Source organism: Hypomesus transpacificus, unplaced genomic scaffold (genome assembly GCF_021917145.1).
Source record: "Hypomesus transpacificus isolate Combined female unplaced genomic scaffold, fHypTra1 scaffold_243, whole genome shotgun sequence".
NCBI lineage: Eukaryota > Metazoa > Chordata > Actinopteri > Osmeriformes > Osmeridae > Hypomesus > Hypomesus transpacificus.
The window spans coordinates 37,946-59,850 of record NW_025813774.1 but is presented as its reverse complement, the minus strand read 5'-3'; the positions used below and the strand labels follow the sequence as shown (position 1 = coordinate 59,850).

General features: G+C 46.3%; 1 long non-coding RNA gene across 5 annotated transcripts in view; it reads left to right on the top strand.

Moving 5' to 3' along the window:
* The window catches only part of LOC124462750, an 83,325-nt gene that overhangs the window by 27,607 nt on the left and 33,813 nt on the right, over positions 1–21,905 (top strand). For 4 of the 5 annotated variants that reach the window (XR_006955481.1, XR_006955483.1, XR_006955484.1 and 1 more), the window contains one exon: positions 20,749–20,796. This is a non-coding gene — a long non-coding RNA (uncharacterized LOC124462750). Of the gene's footprint in view, positions 1–3,341; positions 3,451–20,748; positions 20,797–21,905 lie in introns of all 5 variants that reach the window. The other variant, XR_006955482.1, reaches the window with a different exon arrangement.

Genomic DNA, 21,905 nt, shown 5'->3' with positions numbered 1-21,905 from the left:
ACAGTTTCCTGAGCTAACTCATGAGCTGCTCTGCTGTTGAGGAGGAAACGGCCACTCTAATTGCTGTTCCTGTGTGGCTGGCTCCATTTGGATAGCAGACGGTGTGTGTGTGCGTGTGTTTGTGTAGGTGTGTGTGTGTGTGGGGGGGGAGTTTTTTCATATGTGTTTATGTGTATCAGATGCCTGATACAGCATCTTTAAACTCTGGGGCTCAAGCCAGCACTCTCCTTTCTCTCTTGCTTTTTCTCTCTCTCTTTCTCCCTCCTCAACTTTCTCTCTCTCTCTCTCTTTTTCTTTCTGTCTTTTTCTCTTTCCCCTATTCTCTCTCTTTCCCCTCTCCCTTGTCCTCCTCTCTCTCTCTCTCTCTCTCTCTCTCTCTCTCTCTCTCTCTCTCTCTCTCTCTCTCTCTTTCTCTCTCTCTCTCTCTCTCTCTCTCTCTCTCTCTCTCTCTCTCTCTTTCTCTCTAATCCTTTGCTCCCAATCTCATTTTCATATCCTCAGAGAGCAGATACATATTAAACCTAATGCAAGTTCAAAAGTGCTTGTCCAGTGATCACAGCCAGTCATTGCATATTCATTACCCACACAGTCATCTTCCCCACCGAAGCTTCGCTTGTCAAAATGTTGACGTTTCTTTGGGCGGGGTGCTGTGTTGCATGATGGGAAAGAAAAAAAAACACTTTCTAGAACAGTCCTTGCACTTTAAGGTTGCGAACACTGCAGCAATTTCACAAAGACCACCTGGGTCACTACTCATTTCTCTGTTCACTTTGTAGTCCCTCATTGACCAACTGGTTGGGGCTGAACTGTGATAGCTTTGAGTTCTTGTTGGGAGATGAAAAAGAGAATAATCTGAGTAGTTTGATTGTTTTTCCAGGGTGTGCTGTGAACTCTCCCATGCTTCTGAAACACTCGTGCCTCCACATTGGTGGTTATGAGAAGTTCAGTTCAGGTTAAACAGCTCGCAGTGCCTGGGGAAATGAGACTGTACTGGCTGGGTACCAAAGCTGCGAGATTAACTGAATTTTCCAAGTGTTGCTGAGTCTCTGCATGAATAGATCGCCTGGAAAACCAGATCTGCCTATGAGAGCAAGTTTTCGGACCAAATATTAGATTTCAGGATTACAGGATGCAAAAGCCATAACTTTGGTCCTTACAGTATGGATGTGCATGTGTTTTGTTACACAAACTCCCTCTCTCCCAGCCGTACACCCCCCCCCCCCCGCACGCACACTCACGTACACTTAAACGATGAAAAATGAATCTCATATGAGTGCAATAATCTTTGAGCTGGCTCCCTTTATGTGAGGGCTAGTCTGCGGCAGCTAAAGCCCGGCTGAGGGCTTCCTTCATGCCAGCTCGTTCTGCAGCCCCGGTGTCCCTCACACGTCTGAACTCAGTAAACAACAGCCAGATGACTCCGAGGGGAGACAGCAACGAGACTGGGACAGGACGCTGGGGTTATATCTTTCCCAGACTCTGTGTCAGACCCTGTTTTTCAGTCTGAACTGACAATTGCTACTTCCTCCCCACAGCAATAACACAACACCATTGTGTAATACGTCGTTTCCCCATCTCCCAGTTTAGAAAGCACTGTTTGCATGCAATCGCTTTTCTCTCGGAGGAATCAAGAGGCAGAGATTTTCGGGGGTGATATTCAATTGTTACACTGCATAATGGCATGTGCCGTACTGTTTTAGTTTAGCTAAAGGCATGTACTGTACATGGGTCCACACTGGGAGAGCAGGAGGGTAGAGAGGGAAAGAGAGAACGAGGGGGAGAAAGGGGGAGAGACAGGTTGAGACGTGGAAAGAGAGAGGGAGGGAGAGAGAAAGAGATGAGGAAAGTCCTGCTGCGCCCAGGGGCATGTCCAAGGCAGGCCGGCCTGTCTGGTTGCTTACTCACTCTGTGTGTCCATGGGTGAAATGACCTGAGGATCCTGCTGTGTGGACCAGGTGGCCCTGGCCTTCCTCCTGGGGACTGGCCTTGATACGCTCTCCTCCAGTCCTCTGGCTCACCAGCCTCCTCCTCCCCTCCTCTGAACACAGTAGAGCTGAGGAAAGCTGTTGTGGAGCACAGTAGGAGAGGAGGAGGAGAGAAGGAGAGGCCGTTGAGGTTTGTTCCTACACTGTAGTGGTCCTCATTAGAAGGTGAGAAAAACTGCAAATCAGAAACGTTTTTTTTTCCCCCACCTGGTAAAATCATTTAGAAAAGATGAGATTGGGAGCCAACCGCAGCGCCAACAAAGAAAATAAACCCAGATTCTCCTGGAGGAGGCTGTTGGAACACCAGAGAAGTGTTACAGGTTTAATTTCACCTCCGTCTCACTGTGAATTACTACCTCAGATAGCCTCTTATTAAAACATGCGGAAACATAACAAACCATTAGGGAGTTTCCTGCCATTATGACAGGCCTGTGTTTTACTCCAAAGCTTAAGTGTTTGAATCTGGACCCCACCGCAAGCCTTTACACGTAGCAACCACCCACAAGCTGTCTTCGAAGCCAAACACTCAGTCAGTGATGCGTGCTGTTGGAGCAAAGGAGGTTTGGAACCAAGTTCTCCTGATGAGGTAATTCATGGTAGAATATGACCCCGGAGATTGTGGTGATGACCTGTTGGTCTAATGATGGATTTTTGGGTTGGCGTGTGCATCTGTGGGCGACCGCGGTTTGACTTTTGACTCCGCGACTCGAGTCGGAGCTCGGCGCAGACTTGTTTGACCACCTGCATGCAGCAACATCCATATGGATGGAGTTGGTCTCCGTTCTAACGGTGTTCAACCTGCATAATGTTGCCTGGTTCTGTTTCTGCTCGACCCGTGACCAAGGTTGCCTTCCAATGCCAAATAAACATAGTCAATAATGAATAATTGATCGATTTGATGCCACGTTTTTAGTCAGCCAGATCCTCTCTGTGGGATGACTGTGCCGCCTGTCTCCCCATGCATGGTAATCATCTGTCATTGAATATGAACACAGAAGTGTTTCTCTGGCGAGGAACAGACGCTGATTGAATTGCTCGAAGCTGTCCGGCGTCTAACGACCAAGCGGCCATATGGGTTTGTGAATTATCTCTACCTCTCGCTGAGACTTAGAGCCTTAAAGATTATTAAGACCTAAGTAGCCAAACTGGCACCATGCGTGCCGTCCCTGTCTTGAGTTAAATGGCATTAGGGAGAAGGAGAACTGAAGGAGGGGCGGCTGTTCTGTTGGGTTATTAAGCCCTCATAGAAGTCACAGCTATTAACCTTGAAATAATGTCAAATTAGCGAGAGAAGAGCGAGTGTGAGAATAATAATTTATTTTTCAGTAAGGAACTTTCTTTTTTTCCCCTTTTAAGAACCAGGCCTGAGATGAAAAGAAGCTCTTCTGCTAAGAAAGGATTGCTGTGGTGGGGGAGGAAGAGGAGGATGAGAAGGAAGAGAGGAGGAGGAAGATGAGGAGTACTGGTCAGTTTGGTCTCTCACTCCCTCTTCAATCCATCCATCCATCTGTCTGACCAAGCTGCGTGTGAGAAACTGCAGCTTCTTTCAATCTCTCTATCTCTCTCTCTCCCTCCTTCCACTATCTCAGGATATCTCTTCTCCTCTCGTCACCACCCCAGGCACATTCCAGTGCTGACAGACACTATAAAAGACTAATTTGTCTCTGGCTGAACCCTGGGGGTGGGCAGTTGGGTTGTCAGAGGGTTGGAGAGTTCAGGGGAGTTGTCGTGCGTGAGACCGCTCTGGCTTGTTCTCTCATTACGTCCCCAAATCACCTTGGCGTTAGTTAAAAGGATTGTCGGTCTTGGAAGGGCAGAAAGGGCATGAGAATTACCGTAGCCTGTTTTTTCAGTATGTCTTCCAGTGACAATGAGAAAGTATGACACATTGCCAAAAGGTTCAGTTGACACGCAGAGAAAAGGTAAATAAAACACACGTTTTGTGTTGATATTGAATACACCTTTCCCGATTGAGTGCTATTGTCTTTGGCTGGTCTTCTTTTACAATGTAAACTCTCAGGCAGTCCCCTTACTGCACAGACAGACATTTTGAAAACCTTAAGACAGCTGCTGCAGTTTGACCCTTGACCTCTGACCCTCGACCTTAAGCTGGTGGATCGACCTTTCACAATGACGGCCCAAATCTAACAATACCCCAGCTTATCTTTTCTCTCCCTGTCTCTCTCTCTTTCTTTCCACCTCTCTCTTTTTCTTTCTTTTTTTTCCCTCCCTCCCTCCCTCCCTCCCTCCCTCCCTCCCTCCCTCCCTCCCTCCCTCCCTCCCTCCCTCCCTCCCTCCCTCCCTCCCTCTCTCTCTCTCTCTCTCTCTCTCTCTCCTCTCTCTCTCTCTCTCTCTCTCTCTCCCCCCTCTCTCTCTCTCTCTCTCTCTCTCTCTCTCTTGCTCTCTCCCTCTCTCTCTCTTCCTGTCAGTGACTGATGGCTTCTCAGTGGGACTGTTGTCCTGTGAGCGAGCAGGGGAAGGAAAGGAGACAGGGGAGCCATGGGTTTGGGGAACGTTGTCCAGGCTGCTTAAAATAATAGCAGGCCCAGATCTGCCTTGGCCGGAGGAGCTGTGGTCATTATTCAGCTACTTTTACATCAACTTTGACCTTGTCCCTTAGCCTTTCTCTTCCTGGCTGGCAGGAGTTTGGAGAATTGTGTTGGTGCTTGTTTATGTCTGTCTGGCTCAAATGGTCTGCTAGAGAGAGCAGGCTTCTGGCTTTATTATGACTGGGATTGAACACAGGTCACCAGCACATCTAGCCTGATTGTTTACCGTTGGACCAAAGTTGTCTGAGGACAGGCACATTTAATTTGACAGTTTTACCAAATTCCCGGTGCCCCAGCTCTCACAGAGAGAACTAACTAATCACCACAGTGTGTTTCCAAACCACCACAGCTGCATCTGCAAGAGAACCTCTCTCTCTCTCTCGTCTCTCTCTCATCTGTAAAGGGCCTTCCTGTCATTGTTCTGGTGGTTGACTTTATGAGGGGGCTTCAAAGATGAGATCCGGCCTAGACACAGGGGTGAGAGCATGCACAAACAAAGGGGAGGAGGCGAAAGAGAGAGAGAGAGAGAGCGAGAGAGAGAGAAAGAGAGAGAGAGAAAGAGTGACGGGGGAGAGGAGTATAGCTGGAGGGGGGCTGGCCCATGACCTCCTCTTTGTGATACCATCGACTGAGGTTCATATTAGCTGTCATTAAACACTCGCAGACCCTCCCCTCACTGTGTGGTGAGAGTTGTAATTCACCGGTAATAACGTCTGTAGTATGTGTACGTGTGTGTGTGTGTGTGTGCTTTCAGCCGCTGGGCTCCTTTTGTGTTTTAGGTTATGGCTCAAATTGGTTCTGCCTGGAGGAACTGGCTTGTATTTTTAACCGCTGGGGCTGGGCAGTGTTTTCTAAAGGCCTCTTATGGGGGCAGCAGATTACTGGGTGTAGTCCTCTGGTGGAGGGGAAGGAGGATGGGGGTTGCGGGTGGGGGGCCGAAAGATGTACTGTAGGGCAGGGTGAGATGGCTGGAGGGACGAGGGAGGGGTGGTAGGAGTGGAGAGTCCTGCAGTGAAACTGCCCCCAAGCCCTGGCCCTGGTTCTATCCTCTCTGTAAGCTGTAGAACATGAACTGTCCGTGATAAGCAGACATAACCAGCCCTCGTTGGCACGCCAACCCCAAACATGTACTCCAGAGAGGGAAGGAGAAACTGTGAGAAAAAAAAACATGTGAGTGTCTGGGTGTCATTTTGTTTTTTTTAAAAGTGTGAGAGAGAGAATGAAAGAGAAACAGAGAGAGAGAGAAACAGAGAGAAAAACAGAGGACGAGAGAGAGCAAGAGAGAGAGAGAGACAGAGTGAGAGAGACAGAGTGAGAGAGAGCAAGTGAGTAGAAGTAAAACCACACTGCTCTCTGAGGTGAAGACGGGTACTACATCCCCCAGTGTGACATTAGTTAACCCTTCCAGGGCAAGACAGAGGTCCCTCCTGCCCACTCAGCTCTCTGTATTAGGAGCCCACATCATATATGTAACAAATATTCTTAAAAATGGAGGACTGGGCCACTGTGGTGAAGGTTGTTTTAGAAATCAATTCCGATTCAAGTATACTCAACATCATTCAGGAATGATGCTGACCTGGCTAAGACTTGTACTTCTGGAAATGCAAATGCTTCTTTTGGTCTAATGGTAGATGCTTGTGTTCAGTGAGGGAGGAACCTGGGCTTGATCCCTGCTGAATCAGCTTGGCAAAGAGTGAATGTTGAACCCTGCTCTTTCGGATCATTCAAGTCTAACAAGGCATGCCTTGTCAAGACCCCAGCTGTGGACTGTTAAATGTCACGTCACATGTCACTCGACCTTTGACCTCTAAGAGAATGACCTTTGACCCTGACAGGTCGTAATGGCAAGAGGAAGGACGGGGTCACCAGACCTGGGGTGTGATGGCAGACAGGAAGCAGCTTAGACATAACAGGTCACGTCTGCTCTCTTGCAGCGTGTGTGTGTGTGTGCACGTGTGTGTGTGTCTGAGAGACTGGAAATTGCCCCCGAGTCTGGTTTGGCCACTGATCCAAATTCTCATTCCCGTTCAACCCTAGCACCTACAATTAGACCAGAATTCCTGATCGTACAGAGCCAGGGGTTCAAGCTAGCAGGACTGGGGTTCCAGACCAGACACTACACCCGGCTGGGTAGAGAGAGAGAGCAGGGCAGACCTATTGACTTGGTAATGAGGCTGGAAGGCTGAGAGACTACACATGTATCTAAATATAATGTCCAGGTAATTGTGTTGCCCGAAGGTTCAATCGGACAAGAACTAATTTGTTTGCACCTCCTAGGGGCTTGCCTGGCCCAAAGTAATGAGCCGTGTTTCTACCCTCACCTACTAAATCACCCTCACAGGAAAGGTCCACAGGACCTTTAAATTACTGTGGTAAGGAGATGTAGATTGGTGCTGCGTGGCATTTGTAATAGCTGCATGTGGGTGGGTGGTAGAGAGACAGCATATGTAACTGATTACTTTATTTATTTGCTTAGCATAGCAATCTCCCCTCAGGTCAGCTCTATTCACCTCTGCTGTGCCACAATCTCTGCAGGCAACGGGAGTAAGACCCAACCCTGCGAGACACACTCACACCCCCTCAAACACCCCCCCCCTCAAACACCCCCCCAAAAAAGGTGACTTTTGCATGAGTTATTTGCTCATTTTGCTCGTGCCACCATTAAGGTGGAATTCACAGGGGGATACCTGCATCCAGGTTGTGTGCATAACAAACACACACACACACAAACACTGTCACACACTCTCTCGCGGCCGCAAACATACACACGCACGCACACACAATTCCAGAGAAAACCATCAGCAGTATTCGGTGTTTAGCATAATAGTGCTGGGAATCTGCTCAGTGAGGAGCCAGCGACCTCACTCTAGTGGGAGTAGGGTTCTCCTCGCTCAGGGGTCAAAGGTCACACATCCATTACCTTGGCGAGCAGGAAAGGACACTACAGAGGGTGTTTTCAGGGAGGTGTCTGCCCCCCCACTCCTCTCAACCTCCAGGGACTTTGGATTTGGCATGAATTAAATCACAAGGAGTCTGAGTGTAATATGTGTGTAATGTGTTTTTATGGGTGAGTGTTTAGGCCTGTGTAAAGTGTGTGTGTGTGTGTGTGTGTTAAAGTGGGAATTACTGGGCCCTTGAGTCATAAGTCACCAGAGCCTGATGATGCGTACAGGAAGTATTTGCCTTTCGTCCGCAGTGACATCACCCATTCTGGTGTTTGAACTGGCTTCAGAGGGAGCCCCATGGCACGTCTCCATTGCCAGCCGTCAAGGCCCAAGGTGATGTCATGGGGAAACATGTGCTGCGGTGTGCGCTGATGTGGTGGAGCGAGCGAGCGAGAGGGAGACAGAGAGCGAGGCTGAATGAGAGACAGGAGATGTGGTCTCTGGTCCCAGTAGGACAGTACAGGAGGAGGCACAGCAGGAGACATGGTCCCTGCTTGTTTGAACCCCTCTGAGGACAATGATAATTAAAGGAAGTTCTCTCTTGGTGGCCTGCTTATCTGCCTGACTGACTATCTGCCTGACCTCCTGTCTGACTGCCTGTCGGTCTGTTTGACTGGCCACCTGCCTGTGGGCCTGTCTAGCAGCCTGTTCTCAAAACACTGTTACAGTCTAATTGAAACCAGGACGCACCAACCGAACGATGAATACAGAACCAGAATGCCTCAGTCTGTCCCCTATTCATGGTTCGGAAGCGCGCTGTAATATCCAACTGTCTCTGTGGCTGGAAGAAATGATTTTACATGTTTGGCTCTCCCTTTAGGAATGATCTGTTATTTCATGGACGTAAAGAGTATTCATGTTGATCTTCACACTTACAGATTATCTCCCAAAATATGTGTGTGCATGCGCCGCACACACATGCTTGTGATTATCTGCATTTGTGTGTGTGTGTGTGCACATGTGTGTGCCCCACCCTCACACGTCTCTCCATAAGTAGGTCACCAATATATTCACATCCTCTGGAGGATTGCTGGATCCTCATGCCTAAATTAGATACAATTAAGGATAGCTACTAGATATCCTCCATCCACGCTCTCATTCAGATCTGATTAAAAGCACTTGGCCACAGTTTTCCCTGAGTCCTCGGAAACATAAGAGGTTTCCAGTCAACACCGTACTGTGGCTATTACACACAGTTAGCAAGCGCTAACTTGTGAGAAGGCTTGTGATGTAGTATTTATGACGTACTTATTCGAACCACTGGAAACAGGATGGGGTAGGGGGGAATGGTTTAGTATACAGCATGAGGATTCAGTATGAGCTGGGAACCAGAGCAACAGGACGGGTGCACTCCTGTAGGCTCCTACGTTTGATGGAGGAAAACCTTTTAGTTGAATTTGAACTGTTTGATATTTCTACACTTTAAATTATGTTCAGAAATTACCCCCCCCTCCCCCCCCCCCCCCCATATTTCCCCTATATTTTCTGCTGCTCTAAGCTCTTAAATGACTTTGAGGTTAGCACACGTGCGTGGAGTACGCCTGTTGGATACCTACAGCCATGCTGGCTTCCTCAAAGCCAACTCAGACTTGTGACTTCATGAAGAGGTGAAGCTCTGCTCTGTCTTCAGCCTCAGTGTCTCAGCTCAAGGGCCCTCGAACCAGAGCTGGCTCCACATCCTCTCTCTGCTACCAGCTAGTAAATCACATATTACGTTGTAGTCATATACGGTTCCAACCCCTCTACCATACTTGATCAAATATATGATTTAAAACACATTTAAGTAGCCATGGAAATGTACACTAGCAAACATCATTTTAAGTTACAAATGTTAGGCTTGTTCCCACAGTTTTTTATTCTGTAAAACTAATTAGTTTGTTTTCATTGTTTCTGTATCTCATTAATTTCATACCTGAACTAAACCAAGACCTTCCCATGTTGCCAGACGGCCCTCCCCCAGATATCTGTGTTCAAAAACAAAAGCAAGAGTGAAGAAGCAAAGCGGAAGCCCCATTTGTTTAAAGATGCATCACGTGAGATGTTTCCAATGAATAATAAATGTGACGTTGACTTGTGTCTGTGGCCTAGACAAGGCATGAATAATACATTGTTATTCCTGGCTAAGGCATTGGGGCAGTGTGGCAGGACTGTGTGTGTTCCTGTGTACTGTATGTGTCCATATGTGTGTATGTTTTTTGCATCTGTGTGTGTGTGGAAGAGAGAGTGTTCGGGGCGAGGTGGCCCTCCTGGCACATTTTTGTTTACAGTTTTTTTTTCCACAGTTTGATCTCTCTTCCCCCAACTCTCTTTTTTTGGGTGGTAATCATTAACTCTACAAAAGAGGCACGCTTCACACAAGTTGCGAAAGGTTCCACTTGCATCGCTGGCACTTTCTCGTCTTGGGAGCCCAATGTCTTGATTGAAGAGAGAAAATAATCCAGAAACATCCACTAGATCTCTGTTTGCCTCTGACGTGTCACTCTTGTTTTTCAACTGTTCTTTGTAAATAATTCATCAAGGTTGGAAAGGGGGAACAAATATGCTAATTATCCAAAGACCATTGCCACGTGGGAAGTTAAATTAGACGACTGTACCACCGCCTTCCTCCACTCGGTGTTTCATCTGCTCTGACAGCTTCAAGTCCCAGTCCTAGAAGGATTTTTAGAAGGAAGCCTCTTTGAGATTGTTCTTAGCAATGAGGCACAGTGTGACCTGTCCCAGAAGAACAACAGGACACAAGGGCTGGATTGAGAGATGGCATCAGATTTAGGATGAAGTGTAGACTCATCAGATGTTCCCTTGCACCTGACAGCTCCCTTCTTGCTGCTGAACTGTCAGAAAAAATGTTGTATTTCTTTGTCATTCTAAATCTAGAGTGTTGAAGAGAATATCAATCTAACAAAACTAAAAGGTAAAAGTCAAAGATGATTGGAAAACGTGGATAAATGACAGCTGGATTATTTTTACTGTAGCACAAGGTTGCTGAAATTGGCAGCACTATTTAGGGTTGTACTTTGCATGGGTAACTAAAAATCTTTCTCTAAGAGAAGTGCAATGTTGCAGATATGAGGTATGGGCATATGCATTTCAATAGGACTCAAGCCAAATGATAACAGGGTTGTCAAAGACAAAGAATATGTCAGTGTTTCACAATCCCGGTTAGACATAGTCTTGTCACATGGACAATTTGCCTTGGCTGAGGGCGTGAGGCAATTTATCCTGAATTGAATGGATCTTTTGCCACGTTATGCTAATTAGGTAATAATTTATTCGTGAGGACAGTCTCTTCTTTCCCTCTTTACACACAGACTCACACACAGACACACGCATCAAAATGAGGTTTTAGTCGTAACGCACATTTTATCCCTCTTGGGTTTTTTCCATTCACTGCGATAATAAGCCAGACCAAGCAAGCACTTTCCAGACCAGGCAAAAACTCTCCAGGAGAAAAACGTGTTTTTGTCAAATCGTGAAGGTGAATAATTGATGACCAAGTGAAAAGAATTGAAGTGAAATAATAATACATTGTTGGATGTTGGAAAAACATCAAAAAACAGTTTGAGCTTGGCACTGCCAGGCTTGCCCCCCTCCTCATAACACACACACACACCCATTCACACAGGCACACACAATCACACTTACACAACCTCGATGTTGAGAGGCTGCTGTGTTGAATACAGATGAAGGGTGTGCTTGATTCGAGGTAGCTGTTCTCCCTGTAGTTCTGCCTAAAGGGGGGTTGTCCTACCTCATTATCCATTTCCAGAGCAAAGGTAAAGTTCAGTTCATCTATCCAGACAGTGATCAAACAGAATTAGTCATTTCCATCACTCTCCCTTCATAGTCTCGCTCATGACTCCTCTACTTCCTATAAAGAGTTTTTGTGTCGGTTAGGGTGTAACAGATTTAGCTGGGTCCTAGAAGCTGAATATGAACATGGAGGCTGTCCATATAAAGAAAGATAGATAGATGGATATGCTAAAGGGCTTGATAGCAGGCCTGAGGGATAGCCCAGCAACCCCAGTGTCCTCTCTGCCTGTCTAGACTGGATTCCGTGAAGTTTCTTTGAAAAAGATCAAGCAAAATTACCCTTTACTGTAAATAAACAACAGCATTCATCCATTGATTAGTTGAATGGATCAATGTCACCGAGGCTGATTGATGCAGAGAGATACTGCAGACAACATGGTGCTGCAGGGTGAGGATAGTGCTGGTGGGTGAGGATAGTGCTGCAGGGTGAGGATAGTGTTGCAGAGTGAGGATAGTTCTTCAGAGTGAGGATAGTGTTGCAGGGTGAGGATAGTGCTGCAGGGTGAGGATAGTGTTGCAGGGTGAGGATAGTGTTGGTGGGTGAGGATAGTGCTGCAGGGTGAGGATAGTGCTGCAGGGTGAGGATAGTGTTGCAGGGTGAGGATAGTGTTGGTGGGTGAGGATAGTGCTGCAGGGTGAGGATAGTGTTGGTGGGTGAGGATAGTGCTGGTGGGTGAGGATAGTGTTGCAGGGTGAGGATAGTGTTGCAGGGTGAGGATAGTGTTGGTGGGTGAGGATAGTGCTGCAGGGTGAGGATAGTGTTGGTGGGTGAGGATAGTGCTGCAGGGTGAGGATAGTGTTGGTGGGTGAGGATAGTGCTGGTGGGTGAGGATAGTGTTGCAGGGTGAGGATAGTGCTGCAGGGTGAGGATAGTGCTGCAGGGTGAGTATAGTGTTGGTGGGTGAGGATAGTGCTGCAGGGTGAGGATAGTGTTGGTGGGTGAGGATAGTGCTGCAGGGTGAGGATAGTGTTGGTGGGTGAGGATAGTGTTGCAGGGTGAGGATAGTGCTGCAGGGTGAGGATAGTGCTGCAGGGTGAGGATAGTGCTGCAGGGTGAGGATAGTGTTGGTGGGTGAGGATAGTGCTGCAGGGTGAGGATAGTGCTGCAGGGTGAGGATAGTGTTGGTGGGTGAGGATAGCGTTGGTGGTTGAGGATAGTGTTGGTGGGTGAGGATAGTGTTGGTGGGTAAGGATTAAGCTGCTGCAGATAGCATGGTGTCTGGTGGGTGTATGTACAGTGAAATATACAGATGGGAAAATCCTGTGCTAGTGGTTCAACTGAGATGTAGACTACAGCTCTGTGTCTCGAATCCATAATGTTTGAAATTAGGATGCACATCAACGTCAGGCACTCATAAGGGAAGCACATTCCCGAATGGGGGTCAAGAGCTTAATACTGTGTCTGTATAATACAACAAAGGTCTGCTTCCCTCATTTCTTCAGCCCGCTGTAATTTAGGTTGATTTGCCATGACTTTTTGTTGACATGAAACTAGCTCCAAATGCCTCTGCATCGTCTCTACAAATGAAGACAAACAACATTCAGGAGCATCTGTGTGAGTGCTCTCTGAGAATGGAACAGTGGTGTGATAAATGAAACACATTCAAATCTGAGAGTTGTGCCATGGCGCGCATCCGAGCCATATCTTTTCATTGCTCTGTGCTTGTAAGAAGCCACAGTATAGATTTTTCCGACACGCGCGCAAGCAATATAAATGTTTATTGTTATTACTATTTTTCTCCATCAGGCGCTCACAGTTATCTTCCTCTTTCAATTACGGTGAAATGTCACGGAAGAACCAGTGAGTGGGTCAAGAGCTGTGTACTCTGTTTGAAGGTGGGATTTACTCTTTCATCGACATCCCGAACAAAACACAGTGCTACAAAACACACAGAAGTGCAAAAAACACGGATACAAAAACACTCATAGAGAAGATGGCAGGCGTGAGTGTGTTATCAGGCGGAGAGAGAGAAAGAGGGAGTCAAAGACATTTACAGAGAAATATTTTCACAAATTGGAAAGGAAAGAAATATTGGATATTTGTCAAAGGGGTATTTACCTGGCTGATGTAATAATTTCTAACGTAACTGAAAGTTGACATTCCTCTATGAGTGAGGCCTTGCAATATCTCAAAGGACTGTATGTGGAAGTACATTTCTCTCAGTATACAAAGAATACTTTCAAGCGGATTGTTTCTTGCCTGGACCTAGACAATTCTTAATCAGGTAGTGTATGGTGAGATGGTTCGCTATGCTAACTACCTGATGCACTGTCATCCAGTCAGCAACTGACAGGATGGAGGGGCTTATGGGTAAAAATGGTGCACCGTTCAGGCAGATGCCCAACATCCAGCTGCTTGATTACCACAGGGCCCTCATGTTCAGAGATGAGGCACATTTAAATTCGGTCCCCCCCTCCCTCCATCTCTCGCTTCTCCACCATCCCAAAAACACGGTGTAGCCTTCCACCTGCCGTCACCCACCAAGAGTTTGACAACACCCGGTATGCAATTAGGCTCGCAAGGGGGACGTCCCAATTTACTGTCTGAACATGTCATCTCTCCGCTCTCCCTCCTGTGCTTGTTGAGTGATTAAAGAGACGCTCTGGAGACTTTGAATAATTTTGAAGCAATCTACAATTTTACACACACACACACACACACACACACTGTAAAAAGTGTGGGTGTAACAATGTAGCTGTTGGTTTGGCCTGATTTGATAACAACTGCTACTATTCTTCTAGACAATTATTTTTTTTCTCCATACAATAGGTAATGAATTAAATCATGTTTTTATAGTTTTATAATACTAATTTATAGCCTTGTTGAATGAGCATACAATAATTATACCCATAATCTGCCATCTAGTTTGATACCTTTAATAAGAGAGCTTTAAAATCACTTGTGATATTTGATGATATTTGATGGATGTGAGGAATATTTGTTTGTCTTTTTTACTTTATGCTTTTCCCTTTCTCTGAAACTCATCTGCTCATCAAATCTCAATATGGACATAATACTGTGCTTCCTTTAGAGGCTCTAATCAAAGCCTACAGCAGATCTATAAACAGTGATTTCAAAGGTCTACCAGTAATTGCTTTTCCGAAAAGCTGTATCCCACGTTAAGATTCGGCAAACACTGCCATTAAAACCTTGAAAGCTATGCAATAATTACAAAAACTCTGTGAACTGTAAAGTAAACACAGTCACAGGGATATAATTAACATTACTCAAATCATTTTGAAGATATGATTGAATCTTTGATTTCTCTTTGTTCAGTCTTCGGGTGTGCACCATCTCTGCGACGTGTTATTCTGTAGAAAGAGCTGGAAACATGGCCACTGATCACTGGAGGATGAACACGGCGCTGCACCACGTCGCTCCCATCATGTGGTGGGGGGCGCACAGAGCTGTTTTGTCATTCAAATGGAACATTTAGGTTTGCTACCATTTCCTGGCCTTTGTAATCTAAACACAGAGATGGACCTTAACCAGGAGCCGTAAAGCTTGGCTCCATCTCCCATACTATCACACTACAGTATATATATTCTGAAGTTATGGAGACTGTAGTGTTAGAACCAAAAGATTCGAGCTAGCCAGTAACCAGACAAGCTTGTGGCAGGACACAGTACAATTGACCCAGCCTTGCTCTAGATACTTAAAAAACCCCAAATCATATCATATAAATATGCAAACATAGCTTATTCAACCCTTTAACTTATGCTGGTCCCACATCCTGTAGCTAGGCAGTCAGACTCCGAGTTTTGGTTCCTGACAGGGCCAAGGAGCTCACGCTGATTCTAACCCCCGCTCTAATCACGTCCTGTCGGCCAGAGTGTCGGGTTTCGGTTGGGCTGCAGGTCGCACACAGACCCTCATTCAGTGTGTCAAGGCCCCCATACAGGGAGAGGCTGGGGTGCTGCCCCAATCCCAACCCTCCTTGTAAAGTCTGCAGTCTGTGAAGGCTGTCAGTGGTCAGGCTCCTGGGCTCTCAGTACAGATGTCTCTGGTGTGTGTGTGTCTGCAACTCTACATTCGCAGCCTGTCGGAAGGGAGCTGGTGATACAGGAGCAGTGCAGTGGAGATGTTTTGCTGTGTGTGTGTGTGTGTGATGTCCTCGTCCTGACCGTCAGCCCGTGAGCTCCTGGTCAGGAATACGATTCCGAGGAAAGACTGCAAACACATTTCTCCCTGTCCCTCTTGTTCTCTCTCTCTCTTTCTCTGCTTTCGCTGCCCCTCCCCCTATTCCTCTTGTCACAGGGTTATTCAGTGAGTCACGTCACCCCATCCACAGTGTCCTCTGAGACAAGGACAGGCACCTGCTCACCTTTCCTGTGTACGGATCTGTCTGACTAAGCACAGCAAACCCTAACATCATGGACTTACATTAATTAAATTATTAAATAATAATATATTAATTATTATTTATATGTCTCAATGGTAAAAAGAAAAACACAACAAAACGACACCAAATTAGGAATGAGCCAAAAAATAACACCGATCCTAACCGTCCAACTGTAACAGAGTCCATTCCACACCAAGAAAAGGCCTGGTTGCTGCACACAGCCTCTGTATAGTCCTGGAGAGAAACCACAGGCGGCCCCGCACACTGGACTCTTTCTTCCCTGGCCCACTCGGTTCCCTATTATCCTGCTGCTGCCGAGGGGACAAAGTGTGTGAGAGGGCACATTCCTTTCTCCTCACATCATCTGGACAGGTCTACAACACGGGCCCAGGGTTTCTATAGATACACCTCTGCGGATTCAATGAGTTCCATTATTCTTGTGTACCACATGCAGTTATATGTACTGTCCTGCCGTTTCCACCCTATTCCACTCCATTTGAGTGCAAACCGTGAGCCTGGAGAGGTCTGCTCACTGTAACACAAGCAGACGTGTCTCTAGACGTGCTACTGTAAAGCCACACTGTTATTGTTATTTCACTGCCAGACAGAACCCTGACGTGACGTTCACTGAAACATCCTTTTATTTTTCACGACGTGGATTTCATAGAACGACTAAGCATTCAGGGCTCAACTGTCGGCGATTCAGCATTGCTGCAAATATATAGTCTCTTAAATTACAGGGAGTTTGTGAACTGTTCTGGTGATTCCTACACAATCAGAGGTCTTTATTGCGCTTCAGTACACTTGACACTATTAAATATACAGGCTAGGTAATCCATAGCTATTTCTACAATAACCGTCAGTAGTTGCACAAATGTAGCTGCTTCTTACACCCACTGTGACCAGATTTAGTGTCGGTGTATAATTACTGTACCTGTACACGAAGCAGAGGTATTTACAGTATCATTTAACCAGTGAGATATTACATTCACATTCTCCATGTTTCCTTTCAAAGCTTCTCTCTACCAGCTGCGTCCAGTACCCTGAATTCTAATTTTCATTAATTAAACATCTTAATCCTTTGAATTGTGTCCTGTAGCGGGTCATATTAGCATATGTACAGGAGCTGGATGACCACATGCATGGTCAGCCATGCAACACCCTGTCGTCTGGCTAATGTCATTCATGCCTCTATTGTGATCAGCTGGTCAAGGGGAAAATCCCTGAGATGTGGCTCCAGCGTGTGCTGGAGGGAGGGAGTGGGACATGAGGAATCCTGGAGAGGACCCTCCGCTCACGCACAGAGAGACCTGGGAAAAGAGACAACATGGGATAGGGACGGGATGTTTGTCCTCCTTCTTCTTTCTCTCTCTCTCTCTCTCTCTCTCTCTCTCTCTCTCTCTCTCTCTCTCTATCTCTCTCTCTCTCTCTCTCTCTCTCTCTCTCTCTCTCTCTCTCTCTCTCTCTGCATCTCTGTCTGTATCTGGGCTTTGCTCACCCCCTCTCTCTTTTCCCCTTCTTTCTAACTTGGCTGGAAACCAAAAGAAGGAAGTGCCCTTGCTTGGCACTTCTTTCCCTTCGTACATTAAATATATGTTCAGTGAGGGAAAGTGAGGTTACTGCCATCCCAGTCCTTGAACAGATTTATGCTCAGGCACTACCACATTCTTGCTTGGTTTTCTGCAATTTGGATAAAGAAATGCTTTATAATACAGGGCTGTTTGGAATGGATTGGAGTGATGTTTGAAATGGAAGTCTTGTGTCTTGTTATGAAGTGTTCTGAGCTGAGCGTATGAGGGTATCTCTTCAGGTCAGAGTGATTTGTGAATGTTTGCTTATCTGGTCTGGTGCTGGTGTTTCTGTTCTGCTCTGCTGACTGGCTCCTTTTAAGTTAGGGATCAACAAATAGTAGTCTCAAGGTTTTACTCATTCAGACACGTACACACACACACACAGAGAAAGAGAGACAGGTGGGAGGCTAGTAAACAAGCCACGGTGACCTCAGCAAGAGATCAGGGTGAAGGAGGGAGGGATGACTGAATGGAGGGGAGTACAGAGATATACAACTGATGGATAAGAAATAAAATATCTTGCTGCTAGAGAGGCTCATACAGCGTGGTACTGTCTTTGATAAAGGCATGGGAGAGTGTTAGTGTTGTTCTAAGTGTTAGGGTTTCTCAAGTAAGATGGCAAACCCTAGAGCAGGAACTGTAGTAAGAATCATTCAATCTGTAGTTTGGAACTGTAGTTTATGTAATTGAATCTGTAGTTCCAAACTGTAGTTAGTGTTATGTCCTCTGAATGCCATTGTGGGATGAAAAATTCCACACGGGTCCTGCTGTGCTGTGATGGATGGTCTACACTGTTGTTGTTGGTTAGCCTGTCGAAGTACCTTTCTGAAGTCCACATTCCACTCTCTCTGCTGACTAGTTCCATATTGTACCTGTTAGTCATTTATGTAGAACCAGTTTAGCACCTCCTCCTCCAGCCTCCAGGAAACATCAATACTTCAACACACCCATCCTTCCACCTGTGTAAATGGGCCTCTGTAAACACAGCACAGCGGGATACCAGTATGTGGTTAGCACCAGCCCAGGAACCAGCCCTTGCTGGATGTGGTGATCTAAGGAGAATCATGGTTTATAATTCCTTCCAGGTGTCATGTAGTGCTTTCTACCAGCAAAAGGTTACGTTTGACCGGTGCGTAGATCATTCAGGCTTGTTTTTCTTCTCTGCTCTATTCTGCAGTTTTTCGGACCAGAAGGCAAGACCCTCATCGAGTCTTGTGCAGTATGAAGTATTTATGATGATGTATAAGCATGTATAAGGACCTATTCATAAGTCTTACCAGTCTCTGGACTCGTCCTGGGAAGGTCACTCTGTACTGCTCTGGTTTCTGTGTGTGTGTGTATGTGTGTAGCTTTGGTTTCTATGTGTATGTGTGTGTGTGTGTGTGTATTAGTGTGTGTGCACAGAAGGACCTAGCATTCCTCTTGCAGTTGGAGGCATGTCCCAGCTAATACAGCCTGTATCACCCAGCCAGACAGTTTCCATGACCTCAGCAGCTGTAGAGGCCTTGTTATAGTCTGAGTGCAGTTCAGGGGCTGCTTTAACGAGCCTTCAGCAGGCACCGCAATCTGAGAGATGTAGATGTAACTACTCTAATGTAACACGGTACGGAATTTAATATTTAACAGTAGGATATTCACAAGACAGCCTTACTGAGGCTTGAGTTTGTTTTGGGCTGTGTGCCAGTGAGTTTTTGAACCAGATGAACTCAGCTAGCTAGTTTAAGTCGCAGTAAGTCCATTTAAATGTGTTGATTGCCAACCAGCAGACATGGTATCGTTGGCCTCTAAACTTTGTAAGTGTTTTCTCATCTTTTACATTAAACAAATACACTTGGGGGACCAACTATTTAAAACTAGCTCAGTGACCAGTCAGTCAGTCAGTCAGTCAATCATATCAACACACATCCCTTGTTGTACAGTCTAGTTCAAAGCCTGTCAATCAAATCAAGACAGACCCCCCACCACAGCATTCCAAAGTGGTGACATCATGTTCAGACTCAGCAGACTCTCACAGTAGGATGAGAACACAGCAGCCTGGAAAATCCCTTCAGTCATGTTCTAAAGTGAGAGAAGAAAGAGAGGGAGAGGAAGAGAGACACAGAGAGAGAGAGAGAGAGAGAGGGCATGGTTAAAATTAGAGGACATGGTTTTCAACCCTCTTAAATTAGATTAGACGCCATTCTTCACCGACTGCACCAAGACTCCAGAACATCTACTGCATGTCCATACTGAAGAGTCAGCTGTTCCAGCACATAGGTTATAATGCATGTCATCAGCTCCACTGCTTGTTAGACAACAAGGCCACCATACTTAGCATAGTGTTAGTGTATGTATAAACTTCTACATCTCGATGATGTGACGTCTGGCTGCTTTGCATCAAATTCAGGGTTCCCTAGCACTGTGAAGGCCTGTATTTTCTTATTTTGAACAACTTCACCCTGCATAGAAGAATCATCCTCATGCATTGTGGGTTTGAATACGGTTTCAAAACCATTTTCAACAATTTGGCATTCTTTATTTTGCTTTTAATTGCCCTCTGGCTGATCCAGTCCTGCTGTTCTCCCAGCCTTCACAGTTCACACCACTAATTAGACCCACTTTTAAACGCTGCAATTCACGTCGGCGTGGAAGAGAACACACACCCACCAATCTCCGAGCCATGGAGCAGTGATGCGGTGGCGTGCTCACCGCCCACACCGCAGGGAGGAGGAAACGACCACGTAACCCCCTTCGCCACAATAAGGCCCCTGGGTGAACTTCTGAGACGACAGAAGAAAAAAAATCTTTGTTTTTTATTGTCACTGTAACTGCGAAGAACCCTCGTAATTCCTCTCCCACTTAATCTCTCCCATGCCTTCTGAAGCCTGCAGATGAATGCGGAGGGGAAGGCGCTATGCAGATGTGGTTGTTTGTTGCTCTCTCTGCGTCTCTAGACGGAGAGCGACTCGGGGCTGGGACGGGGGGGGGGCTGTCCTTCCCACTGGCAGAGGTCCACTTGGAACCCATGCGAATTTGTGGTTCAGCATCTTCTCAAAACGCCTCTAACTGGTGACGAGCAGCTGCTTGGAGCCCAGCGTCTCTCTGGGAACCTGGGTTCTTCTCGGTTCTTGAATGTAGCGGTACCGAGCTTCGTTCAACGGCGCTAAATTGAACCAAGCTTATTTCAAGTGAGCCGATTAAAGTGAGCTCACAGTGAACTGCGCTAACTGAGTTATCTTCAACTGAGTTATCTTCATCTGTGGTTTCCAACTCTCCCAGTGGAGAAGTTTTCAACGTCAGTTTCCCACACCAGCAGGGTGGCGTTCAGTTCAATCAGAGGTTGCATACAATCTTCTAAAAAAATCAGAGGAAATAAACGGAAAACAATGGTAGATTAGGGGACGGTCTCAAATGAAGAATGTAATTAGAACTGAATTAAAACTGCAGCCCTGCTAACACTGCTGTGCTGTGTCCTGGGTTCACCCCGGAGTTTGATTCAGTTGTCACATCATGCCACAGTAATACTGCTCGGAAATGTCTTAACATGTCACAATATTTCATTTCAGATCTGGGTGTCCGTGCCACGGAAGCAAGCGCAGATGAGAGGTGTTAGGGTGAGTCCTCCTGTCCTTAACCCCATTCTTATTGAGAGCAGGAATGAAGGTCCCAACACCACAACAGCTGTTTCTTCTGAATCTCGGAACTCTCCACTGTGGGATAGTAATTCGACAGGCCCTCGTTCCAGCTCTGGCTGTCCTCTGATAGGTTCGTTTATCATATAAAGTCACAGGGCTGCGGTGGTGTGTGTTGTGAGCAGGGCTGGTCACCAGTTGTGTGGAGCTGGCACATTGGGATGCATGTAAGGAGTATAGTCAGCATACAGGAAGGTCATGTATGAAGGTAGTTAGTGTAAATCTAGGGAGGGCTAAACGTGTTTAAGGACTCCACACTGAAACACGGAGAACCCCTGCCAATACCAGTCCATTGTTTCTCAGCGGTGGGGTTATAAATTCTTTTGTTGTACAAATCAAAAAACTACTGATTCAAATTGACTGTTCTCATTCCAATACTACACATGTGACTCTTTTTTATATTGGACAGAGAACGAACTAAAGAAAATATTACCTGTGGCGCTTCTGAATAATTTCACTTTTCTGTTCTATTCTTTTGTCTGTATTAAAAACAGATCTATTTGACATTACTAATCTGACTTCAAAGAGCTTTCGTCATGTTAAAGCCCTAGTCAGTGGTGATAAGAAAATATGCTTTTATTGTTAAGCCCACATCCTCATTCATTCAAACCCAGCCCAATGAATATTGAGTTTTTTTACTGGCAATTAAAATTGGAATTGGTCACATTCTTCAGTGTCAGCTCTTTATATCACAGGGAGACATAGACACATGCACAGCATGCGTTGAAAAGGCACACACACACACACACAAAGACCCTTCTCCTTGGTCACAGAGTGTGTGAGCATGAGTCTTGCCCAAATGCATGCCTGCCCACATGCATCCAGCACAGAGGTTTCTCCCTGTGGGGGGAGGGAGGGGGTGGGGGGTGGGGGGGTGACTGAGGACCTGTCTTGCAGTCTGGACCCAGCCCTCCCTCTGGTGGGCAGGGCTGTGTACCTGCATCCTCCTCCTGGGGTTTTGTTTTGCTAGCCACTCTCATTACCCAGGTGTTTACCTCTGAGAGAGGAAGCACTTGTCAACGACGCCTGCC